The sequence below is a fragment of the Sarcophilus harrisii genome, chromosome 2 (genome assembly GCF_902635505.1).
Source record: "Sarcophilus harrisii chromosome 2, mSarHar1.11, whole genome shotgun sequence".
In the NCBI taxonomy this organism is placed as follows: Eukaryota; Metazoa; Chordata; class Mammalia; order Dasyuromorphia; family Dasyuridae; genus Sarcophilus; species Sarcophilus harrisii.
Window position 1 is genome coordinate 349,212,061 of NC_045427.1, and position 18,153 is coordinate 349,230,213.

The 18,153-nt window shown below is 34.8% G+C and overlaps 1 protein-coding gene across 2 annotated transcripts in view; it reads left to right on the forward strand.

The window, feature by feature from the left end:
• Positions 1-18,153, forward strand: part of FSTL4 (follistatin like 4) — a 790,888-nt gene that overhangs the window by 711,094 nt on the left and 61,641 nt on the right. The gene's annotated exons all lie outside the window — the stretch shown is intronic.

An 18,153-nucleotide genomic window follows, 5' to 3' on the forward strand; every position in this document is an offset into this window, starting at 1 on the left:
GAGTTAGAAAGCAAGGAGGGCACTACTGTTTTTAGGACTCTTCCATTCTGTGTCCTGAGCTATCTTCAGTGGTATCCACTGAGAGATGTAGTAGTTTGCTAGCTAAGTCAGAATGGACAGAATTATTGAAGCACAACATGGTATGGTACAAAGGTTACTTGCTTTGGGGATAGAAGACCTGAATTTATAATGTAATGCAGATCAACAATAATACTCCTACTTACAGTCTTAGTTGCCTGAGGCACTGTGAGATTAAGTATCTAAACATTCCTGCTCTTATGCCAGCTTTCTATATACAACACTGTGTAACCTATGTGGCTCATTACCCTTTTAAAAATTACCAGAAGGTTGGAAGTCAGAGATTGTAACCTTTTCTGTGTCATAAATGCCTTTGGCAGACCCCTTTTCAGAATAATGTTTTAGATTACATAAAATAAAATACATGAAACTATAAAGAAAACCAATGAAAATGGAATATAGTTATCAAAAAATTTTAAAAATTCAAGGACCCCAGGTTAAACACCTCACAGTGCCTCTTTTTGACTTGTGAGGGTGAATTATGAAAGGATGATTCTAACCCTTCTAACCCTAACAACTTGTTATTCATTTTTCCCTTCTTTTATAGGGGTGGCTAGGTAGCACAATGGATAGAGTATCATGCTTGGAGTCAGGAAGACATGAGTCCAAATGTTGCCTCAGATACTAATTGTGTGACTAGGCAAGTCACTTAACCTCTTTTTATCTTAAAATAAGGCATGATAAAATAAAGGTAATAGCACCTATCTCCCAGGTTTGCTGTGAGAATAAAATGAGATAATAATTTTAAAGTGCTTAGTATAATATCTGGCACATTGTAAATCTCACACACACACACACACACACACACATATTAGATATTGTAAGCCTACCTCTTTACAACCTTTGTCCTCCCTAACTAGTCTCCATCACTCCCAATGCCAATATATAGAGAGATTACTGAACTGCTTTCTTACACATAGAAGGTCCTGTTCCCTTCCTCATAATTATATGGATTATAGATCCAGGGACTTTTAGAAATGTCCCCACAATTGATTGTTTTCAATTTTGTACTTATATATTTATTTTTTTTTTTCACTTGAGGGAGGGCTAGAGAAGAAGATAATGGATTTAACATGAGTATCTCTAACTAAGGTTAATCTAAATTGGCTCCTTCCCTATTGAGTAAGATTTAAAGCCCTAATCCTTTTCTTATCTGTGAGCTACTATAAAAGCACAGTAGAAACCAGTGTAATGGGAGATAAAAGCAGCTAGGTTCTTTTTAGAAAAAATTTTTCTGAACACTACTGACCTCGGGCCTGAGATTTGGAAAGGCAAAATATCTGCTTGATGAAAAGTAATCCAAACCTTTGAATTCAAAGACCCATAGGAATTTTTGGATTCCTTATAAAGGAGCTGCCCTCAGGGCCTTAAGGTCTCTAGTTGGTGAAAGGAGGATATCCTAGGCTGACAGAATATCTGGATTTTAGAATCAGAAGAGAGTGTATTAGCCATATGGTCCAATGGATACCGCAAAACAATGCATATTATAACTTAACAGATAAATGGTATTCTGGCTCTTTTCAAAAAAATCCAATGATTTGAAACACATCGTGATCTCCTAAGAGAACTTAGACTTATGGACCACCACAGTTTTCAGCAAGTTTCTCCTTGAATCAAAAGTAAATTCATTTCTTTATATTTTCTACTCTTGACTCTTTCTCCCCACCACTGCTCACCCTCTGACCTAAAGTATAGTCTCCATTCCATATAAAAGCCCTTCAAATAATAGGAATTGTGATTCCTTGCTAAGGAGGAATTTTAGAAGTCATCTAGTCTACTTTTATGGGTAAGTGGCAAAGTTACATACCTAACATCATTTCTGGCATTGTTATATACCTACTGTGTGCTTAAGCCATGCTAAATCCTGTGGGGATGTAAGACATGCCAATAGCCTTTGAAAAGCTTAAAGAGACAAGGCTACCTCACAGAAATGTAGTGTTGGACTCAGGGATTAATTATAGTTCATATGTATGTAAGGTATTCAGAGGGAGCATAAACTTTCAAAAGATTACAAGTTAAGCAGTTTATTCCTTACAGGCATGCAAGCATATGGCTCCCCTGTTCTTCAACCCCATAGGCTGAAGTTGGGTCATGAGCCAAGCTGAAGGAGAATGGTTTAATATGCACTCAGGTTGAAAGCCCAAAGCTTTAAAGTTTCAGACTTTATATTGAATTCTAGTTATAGAAATTGGTACTTGTGCTTTGATTGTTGTTGCTAGGCAGATTAATTGGACTGAATAGGAGGGGGAATCCTAAAGTTAGTCAATTAACAGGTAGCCTGGACTGTGAACACACACATACACACACACACACACACACACACACACACACACTCATCAAAAAGGCATTGTAATTAGGAAAGTTTCCTCACTTTCTAAATTGATTATAATTAGGAGCTGAGTATTGGGTATGTAAGAATTTTCCCTTATACAGGGAAGTCAATCAGTGGTTAAAGCATAGAGTCCCCCTTTTTTTTCCCCAGCTAGAGCCTTACAAAAGACCACTCCTCACAAGATTCTCACTGCTCAGAAAATTCAGAGAGGAAAGAAATCAATATGCTCTTAAATACAGTAATCACAGAATGCTTCATAGAGGAAACAGATTTGGGCTAAACTTTTTTTTTAATTTAATAACCTTTTATTTACAGGTTATATGCATAGGTAACTTTACAGCATTAACAATTACCAAAGCTCTTGTTCCAATTTTTCACCTCTTACCCCCCACCCTCTCCACCAGATGGCAGGATGACCAGTAGATGTTAAATATATTAAAATATAAATTAGATACACAATAAGTATACATGACCAAACCGTTATTTTGCTGTACAAAAAGAATCAGACTCTGAAATATTGTACAATTAGCTTGTGAAGGAAATCAAAAATGCAGGTGTGCATAAATATAGGGATTGGGAATTCAATGTAATGGTTTTTAGTCATCTCCCAGAGTTCTTTTTCTGGGTATAGCTGGTTCAGTTCATTACTGCTCCATTGGAAATGATTTAGTTGATCTCGTTGCTGAGGATGGCCAGGTCCATCAGAACTGTTCATCATATAGTACTGTTGTTGAAGTATATAATGATCTCCTGGTCCTGCTCATTTCACTCAGCATCAGTTCGTGTAAGTCTCTCCAGGCCTTTCTGAAATCATCCTGTTGGTCATTTCTTACAGAACAATAACATTCCATAATATTCATATACTACAATTTATTCAGCCATTCTCCAACTGATGGGCATCCATTCAGTTTCCAGGTTCTGGCCACTACAAAAAGGGCTGCCACAAACATTCGTGCACATACAGGTCCCTTTCCCTTCTTTATAATCTCTTTGGGATATAATGGGCTAAACTCTTAAAGCAGAGTAGGACTAAATGACAACATGGAAGAAAAATTCAAAACTAATATTTACTGAGTAACTTGCAAGGCAACCCTGCCAAACATTATGTAGATAAAAAAATGAGAACTCCTGCCCTCAAAACTTTGTAGGAGAGAAGACAGGAATACAAATTAATGTAATTTAGACAAGACAATATGATGAAGGAGAAAGTGCACTTAACTTGGAAGTCAAAAGATCTGGGTTCAAGTCCCATCTCAGTTCTTCCAAAACTGTGATGTTTTGGTACATCATTTGTTCTTATTTGAAAGTCATATGGAATAATAGAAAGAGTCTTAGACATGTCATCAAAGACATCATGTTTAAAGTCCCTACACTAGCACTTAATGTTTGATCACAAGCAAGTCACTTAACCTCTTTACAGATGAGTAAAGAGAGGTCCTAAGAATTGGGAACCCAGGAATCTGGAACTTGATGGAGAGAAAGCTAAAGATCTGAATTTTAACTTTTCTGTGCCTCCATATATAAAATGAAGGAATTGTATTTAATAACTTACAAGGTCCTTTATCAGCTTTAATGTCTATATTCCTATGATGAGGGAAATGATTTTTCCCAAAGCACAAGTACCAATTTCTATAACTAGAATTCAATTGACTCAGTTTCCCCAGCTATAAAATGAAGGTATTGGATTCAATGATCTCTAATGAAGCTTCCCAGCACAACTTTGCCTCTGTCCATGGTCTCCTGCTTTTCACTCTGCAAATCCACACCTATCCCATCCCAAGTTTTCTTCTGTGCTTGAGTACAATATAGGTCAAGATATATCCTCTAAGTTACATAGGAGTAATTGGCATTTCAGTTCAACTACTTTACATGAGTCACTTAGTCCTTTCATTTTCCTTGATGTTAATAACATTACTAAAATTCTTTGTAATTAACATGCTACAACAAGCATATTTATTTTCTCCTAAATTTGCAAAACTTTTAGATTAAAACAGGCAAATCTATATAAGACACAGGTCTCTTTTCTTGGCAATGCATTCCTCATTCCCAGTATGAAGCCTGCAAGGTGAAAGCCAGCATAAATATGTCACCCCGTAAGAACTACAGCCGACAAAGTCCAGGCCAGAGTAATAAACAGATTTGGTAGATTACTCTGTTGTTTAGGGGATGAATGGCTGCTCATCTGAACTATGAGGAGGTCACAGGTCTTTTAAATCTAATAGATTAATCATATAGGTCTGACTTTTCAGTTCCTTCCTCTCAAGACTGGAAAAGGTTTGCTCAGATGGTTATGAATTATGACACTCTCTCAGACTCATACTGGGAGACCCTCCTCTATTGAACCAATTGAACCATGCCAAGTCATTCCCATCATTGGAACAATGTAATAATGAGAGTAGAATAGTATCCAGTAGATGGACATGGTATTCTTGCACAGGCTTTCTGAAGAAGGAAAGAAACTTCCAAGCAATCATTGAACAAAGGAATGAAACATTTGCATATTATTCAACAAGCCTGGAAGCTTGAAGTTACTTCTAATTTTGTTTTGTTTTATTTTGTTTTTTTTTTAAGATTATTTTTTATTTTTTTTTAATAATTGTAACTTTTTATTGACAGAACCCATGCTTGGGTAATTTTTTACAACATTATCCCTTGCACTCACTTCTGTTCCGACTTTTCCCCTCCCTCCCTCCATCCCCTCCCCGAGATGGCAAGCAGTCCTATATATGTTAAATATGTCACAGTGTATCCTAGATACAATATATGTGTGCAGAACCGAACAGTTCTCTTGTTGAACAGGAAGAATTGGATTCAGAAGGTAAAAATAACCTGGGAAGAAAAAACAAAAATGTAAGCAGTTTACATTCATTTCCCAGTGTTCTTTCTTTGGGTGTAGCTGCTTCTGTCCATCCTTGATCAATTGAAACTGAGTTAGATCTTCTCTTTGTTGAAGAACTCCACTTCCATCAGAATACATCCTCATACAGTATTGTTGTTGAAGTATATAATGATCTCCTGGTTCTGCTCATTTCACTTAACATCAGTTCATGTAATTCTCTCCAAGCCTCTCTGTATTCAACCTGCTGCTCATTTCTTACAGAACAATAATATTCCATAACATTCATATACCACAATTTACCCAACCATTCTCCAATTGATGGGTCCATTCATTTTCCAGTTTCTAGTCACTACAAAGAGGGCTGCCACAAACATTTTGGCACATACAGGTCCCTTTCCCTTCTTTAGTATCTCCTTGGGGTATAAGCCCAGTAGTAGCACAGCTGGATCAAAGGGTATGCACAGTTTGATAACTTTTGGGGCATAATTCCAGATTGCTCTCCAGAATGGTTGGATTCATTCACAACTCCACCAACAATGCATCAGTGTCCCAGTTTTCCCGCATCCCCTCCAACATTCATCATTATTTTTTCCTGTCATCTTAACCAATCTGACAGGTGTGTAGTGGTATCTCAGAGTTGTCTTAATTTGCATTTCCCTGATCAATAGGGATTTAGAACACTCTTTCATATGAGTGGTAATAGTTTCAATTTCATCATCTGAGAATTATCTGTTCATATCCTTTGACCATTTATCAATTGGAGAATGGCTTGATTTCTTATAAATTAGAGTCAGTTCTCTATATATTTTGGAAATGAGGCCTTTATCAGAACCTTTAACTGTAAAAATGTTTTCCCAGTTTGTTGTTTCCCTTTTAATCTTATTTGCATTAGTTTTGTTTATATTAAGACTTTTTAATTTGATATAATCAAAGTTTTCTATTTTATGATCAATAATGATCTCTAGTTCATCTTTGGTCACAAATTGCTTCCTCCTCCACAAGTCTGAGAGGTAATTCTTTCTCATCTATGTTCATCTAATTTATTTATAATCTCATTCTTTATGCCTAAATCATGGACCCATTTTGATCTTATCTTGGTGTACGGTGTTAAGTGTGGGTCCTTGCCTAATTTCTGCCATATTAATTTCCAGTTTTCCCAGCAGTTTTTGTCAAATAATGAATTCTTATCCCAAAGTTACTTCTAATTTTAAACTGGGCATTCGCTTTTCTTCTAGCATCAGAAGAGCAAATTAATATGCTTGCTGCCCCTCCCAATACTAGAGAAATGCATCTTCAGTACCTTTGATACACCTACAGCATAACATAGCCCAGAGAATTCTTCAGCCCTCAGCTTCAATCTTACATTACCAGTTGCTTATGTGAAACTGAAGCAAGAAAGTAGTGTTAATAGCTAGAGAAATGATGGATATCAGATTCGGCAATGAGGAACAATACACAGAAAACACAGAAATGGGAAATAATATGACAAAAAACAAAATGGCAAGTAGTCTATTTGGCTGGAATTAGAATGAAGTACAGATACAAAGGTTGTAAGTTGGAGCAGTTTGATGAAGGTCTTGAAGCCATAAGTATTGATTTTATATTTCTGTAGAGAGGCAAAAGAACTGCTGATGTCTTTGGCGCATGGGAGCTTTAAAGAAAATTACTTGATTACGCATGTGAAGGTTAGGTTTGTAAAGGGCTAAATCCAACGACAGAGAAACCAGTCTGGAGGTTTTTATTGTTATCTAAGAAAAAAAGTGATAAGGGCCTAAACCAAGATGAGATCTGTGGAATGTATATGATTTTTAAAAATTAGAACCTTTAAACCTTTATAATTTATGGAGTTTTCTTTATAAATACTATATAAAGAAGTAAAGTAATTTTTTAAAATTTCATAAATTAAGAAATAGTCAGAAAACTCAGAAAAGGGAATTCACATTGCCACATATAAAGGAAATGAGGAAGGGGCTGACTTTGAACCCAAGTCATCTGAGTTTGGGGCTCTTTCCAATATACTTAATGTCAAATATAAAAAATAAAGGGCTTTGGAATAACTGTCAAGAAAGTGGAATAACAGTAAACTTTCCCCCACAATTATTCCATAAAGATCTTTAAAATGCAACAGATTGAGTCTTAATCCAAAATCCTCAACAAAGTGATAGTGAGTAATTTTTGCAACCCAAGTCATCCTAGCAAAATATAAAGTTAGATAAGAAATGTCAACTTCTAGTCAAAATGTCCTTCTAGAGCAAGCTTATGCAGAGACTGAAAAATGGTGTTATCTTTGGCAATCACCAAGGCAGCAAATGGTCCTAGATTTGGTACAAAAGGGCCTGCAGAAATAGGTGCCAGTTAGCAGTTTTGTTGCTCTTTGTGGAGTGATATGTCAAAGATACAGTGCAGACTAAGGAGAGTGATTTGAATGTAGAATTGGCCATCTAGAGCAAAGTAGAAGGGTTTAAACCTTCTGAGTGAGGAGTGAAGATAGAAATGAGCAGCAGTTGTATGTAACCATTAGCCCAAACACAAAGTCCAAAGACAGAAAACAAAGCTAAAAAAAGGAGAACATATTTTTAAAAATATACCATAATTGTTATGGTGTTAGGAATAATCAAGACACAGCTGCTTCCTCCCCCTCCCCTCCCAAAAAAGAGAATGACTGAAAAACATGTTCAGGTAAAGCATCATATTAAAAATATAGCTTGGACATAAGTTCAATTAGAAAAAAAATCACTAAAAAACAATTTGTAGTTTTGCCCCCAGAGTTACTAAAGTGTATATGGCCTTTGACACTGATACTATTACTAATCTTTGTTTCAAAGAGATCAAAGATACAGGAAAATGATCATATATCAAAAAAAAAAATATATATATATATAGAGAGAGAGAGAACAGTCATTATTGTACTGGTGGAAAATTGGAAACTAAGCAGGGGCATCATTTGGGGAATGAATAAATTATATTACATAAATATAAAGGAACATCATTGCACCATAAAAAATGACAAAAGTCATGATTTTAGAGTAACCTGGGAGAAACTTTTATGATAAAGAGTGAAGTGAGCAGAAATAAGAGGATAATTTATATCTTAAGAACATAATGAAGACAAACAAATTTGGAAAACTGAAAAACTCTGAATGGTCCAATGACTTACCATGATTCTGGAAAACTAATGATGAATATGATCACCTCCTGATAGAGAACTAATGTACATAAAATGCAGAATGAGAATCACATTTTTACATGACCAATATGCACATTTATTTGCTTGACCCTCTGCTTATTTCTTACCATTGCTTATCAAGTCTATACTGTATAATTTTTTAAGTTTCTACAACTATACACCTAAGAGAGTATTATTAACTTCTACTTTTTGCCTTTTCAGGGTACTAGAGAAATTGAGCCATAGAACTACTAGGTTGTTTTTAATTAGATTTTCTTTGTAATTAAAGTCATCTTCATTGTTGGTGGAGTTGTGAACGGGTCCAACCATTTTGGAGAGTAGTTTGGAACTATGCTCAAAAAGTTATCAAACTGTGCATACCCTTTGATCCAGCAGTGTCACTACTGGGATTATATCCCAAAGAGATTATAAAGAAGGGAAAGGGACCTGTATGTGCACGAATGTTTGCGGCAGCCCTTTTTGTAGTGGCTAGAAACTGGAAACTGAATGGATGTCCATCAGTTGGAGAATGGCTGAATAAATTGTGGTATATGAAAATTATGGAATATTACTGTTCTGTAAGAAATGACCAACAGGATGATTTCAGAAAGGCCTGGAGAGACTTACACGAACTGATGCTGAGTGAAATGAGCAGGACCAGGGGATCATTATATACTTCAACAACAATACTAGATGATGACCAGTTCTGATGGATCAGGCCATCCTCAGCAACGAGATCAACCAAATCATTTCTAATGGAGCAGTAATGAACTGAGCTAGCTATGCCCAAAAAAATAACTCTGGGAGATGACTAAAAACCATTACATTAAATCCCCAGTCCCTATATTTATGCACACATGCATTTTTGATTTCCTTCACAAGCTAATTGTACAATAATTCAGAGTCTGATTCTTTTTGTACAGCAAAATAATGTTTTGGTCATGTATACTTATTGTGTATCTAAGTTATATTTTAATATATTTAACATCTACTGGTCATCCTGCCATCTAGGGGAGGGGGTGGGGGGGGGGTAAGAGGTGAAAAAATTGGAACAAGAGGTTTGGCAATTGTTAATGCTGTAAAGTTACCCATGTATAAATCCTGTAAATAAAAGGCTATTAAATTAAAAAAAAAAGTAATTAAAGTCATCTTTATTTAAATTAAACTAAATTAAATTCATGCATTTACTGATATTATTGGAGGCAGTTGGTGATCAGGCTAGAGCTAGATAAATTGATCTGAGGGGAGACTGCTAGGGGCCAGGATGAATGTCTTCCATCTATTCCAAAGCATCCACTTCCATCTCTACCAACTCAAAGTATCTATCATCACCTACTATCAGTCCAATGTCCCAACTACCGTCAGACTTCTCATCTTCTGCCATGCCCATCTTTTGAGGGTAGTGCCACCCTTTACTCAATGATAAATATTTTCATTCCTTTTATTCATTTCACTAGTCATTCCTTTCACATATCAGTGACTCTAAATTCTTGTAGCTCTCATCCAAATCCCATTGCACACATCTTACCACTGCATTTCTCACTCGCAACCCTCCCATCCTAAAATCTTATCCTAATTCCATCCAACCGTCCCATTGTATCCTTTGGAATGTCTGTTGAATAAGCAACAAACTTCCCTTCATTTTAAATCCATTCCTCTCCCACTCCTTCCATCCATCAGCTTTTATTAAAATTTGGCTTCATCCTGACAACACAGCTTCCTTGCACACCAGTCCCAATATTGGCTGCATGTTCACTCATTCTCCTTGGCTAACTGGTCATGGCTGGGGAATTGGAATATTTCTTTGCTACCTGTTGTTACTTCAAGGTTCCATCTTTTCCTCTATCACTCAGCAACATCTCTTAGTTTGAGGGCCATACTATTGAATCAAAATCCTGGTAGCAGTTGTCTACACTTCCCCATGTCATTCTCTTTCCTTCCTCAATGATTTTGATACCAGGATTACAATTTTAATCTTCTTTCCCTTTATAATATCTTTTATATTTATTAATATATAATATTACATATATATATATATATATATATTTATATTTATAATATCAATACTGCCGCCACTCTGGTTCAAGTCCTTATCACCTCATACCTGGATTATTGCCACAGCCTGCTGGTTGGCCTGCCTGTCTCAAGTTTCTCTCCCACTCTAATTCATCACTAAAGTGATTTTTCTAAAGTACAGGTCTAATCATATTACATATCACCACCACCACCACTCACCCACCTACCCATTTAATACATACACACATACATACATACAACATATGTACACATACATAACACATACATACACACACACAGAGAGACAAACACACACACACACTCAATAACTCCTGTAACTTCCTATTGCCTCTAGGGACAAATAGAAAATTATTTGATTGGCACTCAAGGCCCTTTCTAACCTATCCCCCCTCATACCTTTCCAGATTTCTTATACCTTACTCCCTAATACATACTCTTTAATCTAATAACACTGGTCATCTGAAGCTCCTGGAATTTTCTCTGCCTATCCTCCATTCTTGTAATGCACTCCTTCTTCAGCTCCAATGACAACTCTCCCAGCTTCTCTTAAGTTCCAACTAAAAACCCATCTTCTTATAGTAAGCCTTCCCCAATCACTTTTATTGCAGTGCCTAGGACCACAACCAAGTATCAGCTACCTGGAATAATTAATCATAATACTTCAAGGGGAAAATGGTCATTCAATGAGATAGAAAGATTTCAAGCTTTCATAAGAAAACTAGAATTGAACAAAAAAATTTGATCTCTAATATCAAGACCCAAGAGAAGTCAAAAAAGGGAAAAAAGAATATACGGGATTCAATGGAAATGAACTGTTTACATCATTACATGGGAAGACGTACTTATTGACAATTATACCACTAATAGTACAGCTAGAAGGAATATACAAAGAAGGTATAAGGTGAATTAGAATGAATGACATAAAAATAAGGAATGAGAAAGAGGAGTATACTGGATGTAAAAAGAAGGGAGAGGTAAAAATAGGATAAATTATTTCACATGAAGAGTTGCAAAAAACCTATTACAATGGAGAGAAAGTTGGGAGAATGGACAACGGGCATCACTTGAATCTTATTCTCATTGGTATTGACTCAAAGAGGAATTGATTTACAAAATCAATTGAGTTGAATATAGAAATCTATCTTACCTAAGAGGAAAGTAGGAGGGAAGGAGATTAAATTAGTGTGGAGGGAGCAGAAGACTTATAGAAAAAGTAAGAACAGGGAGGTGGTAGACAGAAACAAAACTGTTGAGGAGGTAAAAGGTGAAAGGAGAGAGAGGACAAAGTGGAAGAAGCTTAGCATGGGGGAAAATACACAGAATGTATAAAACATAACAATGGTAAACATAACTGAATGTGAATGAAATGAACTCTTTTATAAAAACAGAAGCAGATAACACACATTTGAAGTAGATAAATACACAAATAGTAAAGTTAAGGAACCAAAAATACAATCCATTATGTTATAGTAGAATTAACAAAGAAAAGGCATGGATAGAAATCTTGATCTTAAATAAAACAAAAGCAAAAATAAATTTACTTAAGAAAGATAAGCAAGGTAAGTACTTCTTGATTAAAGGTACCAAAAACAATGAAGTAATACCAGTACTAATATATATGCTCCAAGCAGTAAAGCATCCAAATTCTTTTGTTAATAGCTTTTTATTTACAAGTTATATGCATAGCTAATTTTACAACATTGACACTTGCCAAACCTTTCGTTCCAATTTCTCCCCTCCTTTCCCTCACCCCCTTCCCTAGATGGTAGGATGACCAATACATATTAAATATGTTAAAGTATAAGTGAAATATAACATATGTATACATGTCCAAACCGTTATTTTGCTGTACAAAAAGAATCAGACTCTGAAATATTGTACAATTAGCCTGTGAAGGAAATCAAAACTGCAGGCAGGCAAAAATATAGGGATTGGGAATTCAATGTAATGGTTCTTAATCATCTCCCAGAGTTCTTTTGCTGGGTGTAGCTGGTTCAGTTCATTATTGCTCCGTTGGAATTGATTTGGTTCATCTCATTGCTGAAGATGGCCAGGCCCATCAGAATTGATCATCAACAATCCTCATAGTATTGTTGTTGAAGTATATAATGATCTTCTGGTCCTGCTCATTTCACTCAGCATCAGTTCGTGTAAGTCTCTCCAGACCTTTCTGAAATCATCCTGTTGGTCATTTCTTACCAAACAATAATATTCCATAATATTCATATACCACAATTTATTCAGCTATTCTCCAATTGATGGGCATCTACTCAGTTTCCAGTTTTTGGCCACTACAAAGAGGGGTGCCACAAACATTTTGGCACATACAGGTCCCTTTCCCTTCTTTAGTATCTCTTTGGGATATAAGCCCAGTAGTAACACTACTAGCATTCAAATTCTTAAAGGAGAAGTTAAATTAAGTTACAAGTTCATGCCCAAATAAAAGATAGAGAACATTACAAAATGTCAAATACATTATTTTAGTTATATTTAATTTAAAAGCTTTTGCTTGAATAAAACCAATGCAACCAAGATTAGAAAGAAAGCAGAAAGTTGGGAAACAATCTTTACAGCAAGTATCTCTAATTTTTTCAAGTAAATAGAAAACTGAGTCAAGTTTATAAGAATAGCAGCCATTTCACAATTAGTAAATGTGCAATAAAGTAACAGCCAAATTTCAGGGAAAAAAATCAAAGCTATTTATGGGTATGTGAAGAAGTGCTCTAAATTACTTTTGATTAGGGAAATGCACATTAAAACAACTCTGAAATACCATCTCATAACTGTCAGATTAGCTAATATGATAAAAAGGAAAATGATAACTATTGGAGGGGATGTGAAAAACACTGGGCTACTAAAAGCATTGGTGAAGTTGTGAACTGGATTCTGAAGAGCAATTTGGAACTATGCCCAAAAGGCAACCAAACTGTGCATACCCTTTGATCCAGCAATACCACTACCAAGTCTGTTTCCCAAAGAGATCATCAAAAGGGGGAAAGGACCTACATTTGCAAAAACATTTATAGCAGCAATTTTTATGATGGAGAAATATTAGAAATTGAGGGGATTCCCAGCAATTGGCAAATACCCAAACAAGCTGTAGTATATGAATATAATGGGATAATACAGTGCAATAAAAAATGATGAACAGACAATCTGGAAAGACTTGTACAAATTGATACAAAGTGAAATGAGCAGAACTGGGAAAAACCTTGCACACAGTATCAGCAACATTGTGTTATGCTCAACCTCAAATGACTTAGCTCTTCTCAGCAAACAATGATCCAAGACAAATACAATGAATTCAGGAAGGAAAATGTTAACCACATCCAAATAAAGGACTGAAGGACTCTGAATGCAGAGGAGAGCATACTTTTTCATTTTATTGCAGATATTTTCCTTTGATCTGTTTCTTCTTTTACAACTGTGACTAATATGTAAATGTGTTTTACATTTTAGCACATATAATTTCTATCAAATTACCTTCCATTTTAGGAAGAGGGGTGGAGAAAGAATGAGGAAAGGAGAAAAATCTGGAACTCAAAATCTTATAAAAAAAGGAATGCTAAATATTGTCTTGATACATTATTCGGAAACAAATAATATTTTTTAAAGAATTAAAAATACATATACATAATAATGCAAACAATCTGCATTATTTTCTCCATCACTTTCTTAAGACTAGACGGTTAATAAAACAATAAATTAATTTAAATAATTGTTATTTTCCCTCCTTTTCATCCCTAGCCCATTTTTTAAAAAGAAAGAAAAGCCAAATTTCTTGTAACAAATGCATAGTCAAGCATAACAGTCTCCTAGTGTCTATTCAGAAAAATCTACACATCTCATTCTAGTCCCTAAATCCATGATTTTTGTTACAGGCAGCATATTTCATCATCAGTCCTTTAAGAAACATGAGTGGACACTCTATTGATCCTTGTCTTATAAGCTTTCTAAGTTGTTCATTTTTACAGTGCTGTGACGTATAAATTGTTCTATTTCTGCTCATTTCATTCTTCATCAGTCTTTAAAAAGTTCATTTGTCTAAATTGATGTTGTAGGATAAATTGATGTTCTGCTTCTGTTTACTCTGGCTAAAGTTCTAACCTTATACCAGCAGAAAACAGATAACTTTCCTATACAAACAGGCCACAGGTCAGAGTTTGTGTGTAGTCGGTATGACTCCAATAGAGATTGGAGTTACCTGCCAAAAAGATCAGAGTTTTCTTTCTAGATCCTGGATTATTCCCAAATGCCAATGAATTCTCTCAGGAAAAGGGAAAAAAGGAAAAGATTGTGGATTTGATATTGAATTGGTCCCATTTATACCCATCCCTATTCTTATATGGTGCTTCAAATCTAATTATCTCAGATGGAAGATAACTCAACTAAATATCCACAAAGTGCCTACTGCATGCAGACACTGGGGATACAGAAACTAAGAAAAAATATTCCCTGTCTGGGACTTTAGAGAGAGGTAGGTAGCAAAGAGAGTAGTCTTTTCAAAAGCATGGAGGCAAAAGATAGGATTTTTTTCATAAGGCAATAAAGGAATGTTTTGAGGATTAAAAATCATTGGCTTCACATGAAGTCATAATACAATCATGGCAGTATCTCTGACCTTTTGCCTGCTTGCATGGGAAAAGTATCTATTTTCCACCATTTTGAGGAGTATGGGGCTAGAACTTTAGTCACAGTGAATTGAGCAGAAATGGAATACCCATATATCATCTACCTTCAATATTAGAAAAATTAACTTTTGGGGGATTAATGAAGAATGAAATGAGCAGAACTAGAGCAATTTATACAATGTCACAGCACTATAAAATGAACAACTAGAATTGTTACAGTGACTATATATAATTTCAAAATACTGATGATGAAACATACTATCTATAACAAGAATGATGCACTTAGGATTTAGAATGAGATGTGTTTTTGTGATAGACATGAGGGGAATCTGTTTTCTGTTACTATGCACATTTGTTATAAGAAATTTGTTTCATTGAGAAGTTCCTGGGAGAAATTAAACCCCCTCCAAAAGCTTTCCCATAACAAATAATTTATCTGTATTTGACTCATTCAGAAGGAAATACATTTCAATTGTTCTTACCCTTTCTCCCTAAGAGATGAACAGTATTAAATATTTAGATATTTGTAAGTATTTTGTGTTTGTGGATAGAATAATGAAATCAGTAAGGAATAGTGCAGATACCAAAGCTGCCAATTTTATTTCATGCAATCCAGTTAGAATTCTTCGCTAGTGGAAAAGTGGGGAAAAGCCCTGTTCTGAAATCCAAGCTCTAATGCTCTTCATAGATGCCATGAACGTTTACTTGGAGAACCCTAGAAAATCAGCTATAAAAATTTGAAATAATGACTTCCACAAAGTTACAGGACAAATAATAATTCCACATACAAAAGCATCATTATTTCTGCATATTACTTATAAAACTAAGCAGGAGGAAAGAGGAAAAAGCCATGTAAAATAACTTTTTAAAAATATGAAGCACTTGTAAGTGTCTTAAGATACATGCAGCAGCTGTATGAATACATGTAAAAAGCATTTTATTGAAACATAGACCTAAATAATTTGAGAAATATTAATTGGTCATGGGTAAATTTAGCCATTATAATAAAAATAGTGATACTTCATATATTAAAGTACTTACACATGACATAACTGTCATACTACTGAAGATCTGTTTTATATAGCTAGAAAAACATAATAATAAATTTTATCTGAGGGTACAAAGTCAAGGATCTAAAGGGAAATAATTTTAAAAGTTGCAAGTAAGCATAAGGATCTAGTAATTCCATATCTCAAATTACATTACAAAGAAGTAGTTATCAAAACAAGGTGGTTGGTCAAAATAATAATATAGATAATCCATGGAACAGATTAATAATACAATGTAGACTGGTAGTCTAGTGCTCAATAAGCCTAAAGCTTCCAAATACAACCATAAGAATTTTTTATTCAACAACAACAGTAACAACAACAGAGTTTGGCAACAATTAGATTTAAGTAATCAAAAACTCACACCAAGTCCACTAAATATAATTCACATAAAGTAAGCTCCAAATGGATACATCATATATAAAAGGCCATATCATAAACAAATTAAAAAGTAAGAAAAATTAACTCTCAAATCTGTGAGTTAAAGATGACTAGAGGAGACAGAGAAAAGGATTATAGAAGAGATTGTGGTTATATAAAATTAAAAAGGTATATAAGCTCCCCCCTCCCATCCCATAAAAGCAATCATGACATTAGAAGGGAAACAGTTAACTGGGGAGGAGGGAATCTTTTTAGCAAATTTCTTAAAATTCTTAAAAATGGTTCAAATTTATAAGAAAAATTCATTCTCAAATTAATAAATTGAAAAAGAATTTGAACAAAATGTTCTCAAAGGGAGAAAATCCAAATTATCAAGTCATAGGTCCAACTCACTTAATAATTAGAAAAATGAAAATTAAAACAACTGTAAGGTTCCATACCCATCAGATTGACAAAGTTAATTTTTTAAAATGACAAATATTTAGGGGCTTCAAGAAAACAACATATTCCCACATGTGCTAAAATGTTTGTCACAGCCCTTTTTGTAATGGCAAGGAACTGGAAACTAAATGGATGCCCAACAGTTGGAAAATGACTGAAATAGTTATGATATATGAATGTTATGGAATTTTATTGTGCTATAAGAAACGATCAGCAGGATGATTTCAGAAAGGCCTAGAAAGACTTACATGAACTGATGTTAAGTGAAGAGAGTAGAAATAAGAGAATATTATACACAGCAACGAGAAGATTATGCAATGATCAGTTCTGATGGATGTGGCTCTTTTCAACAATGAGATGATTCATGTCAATTCCAATAGACTTCTGATGGAGAAAGTCATCTGTATCTAGAAAGAGAACTGGGGGACTAAATATTGATCACAACACAGTATTTTCACCTTTTTGTAACTGTTTTGCTTGCTCATTTTTTCCTTTTTGATATGATTTTTCTTGTATAGTATGATTATTGTGGAAATATGTATAGAAAAATTGAACATGTTAATATATACTGGATTACTTGCTATCTGGGTGGGGAGAAGAAAATGTTGAAACACAGGGGTGTTTGTTGAAGGGTTGAATGTTGAAAACTATCCTTTCATATATTTTGAAAATCAAAAACTAATTTAAAAAAAAAGGAAAAAAGGCAAAAAAAAATTAAGCATATTAATTCACTATTAATATAATTGGTACAGTGATCCTTAAAAGTATTTTGGAAATGTTCCCATAATTGTTCTCCATATTTAAAATAAAAGACTTGGAGTACAGAATTTCTGAGGTTCCTTCCAACTCTACATTTATGAACCTATAAATTTAATCCCTCTACCAGATAACAATCCCCTTGAGTCTTCTCTTCAAGAGGCTAAAGATTCCCTGTTCCTTTAGCCAATCTTTCTTTGCTTCAATTCAAGACCTTCCTTCACCCTGGTTGCCCTCCTTTATACATTCTTTAACTGCTCATTGTGCTCTAGCTGTGGGCCTCAGATCTCAATATAATCTCTTTATGTGGTCTGATCAAAGTAAAGGACAGAAGGACTATAACTTTATGTCTAGAAGGCATGGGCCTCAATGCACCTCAAGATTGCTTTAGCATTTTTGGCTGACACGCATCTTCCAGTTCAGGTTTGGATTCTGCATATGAC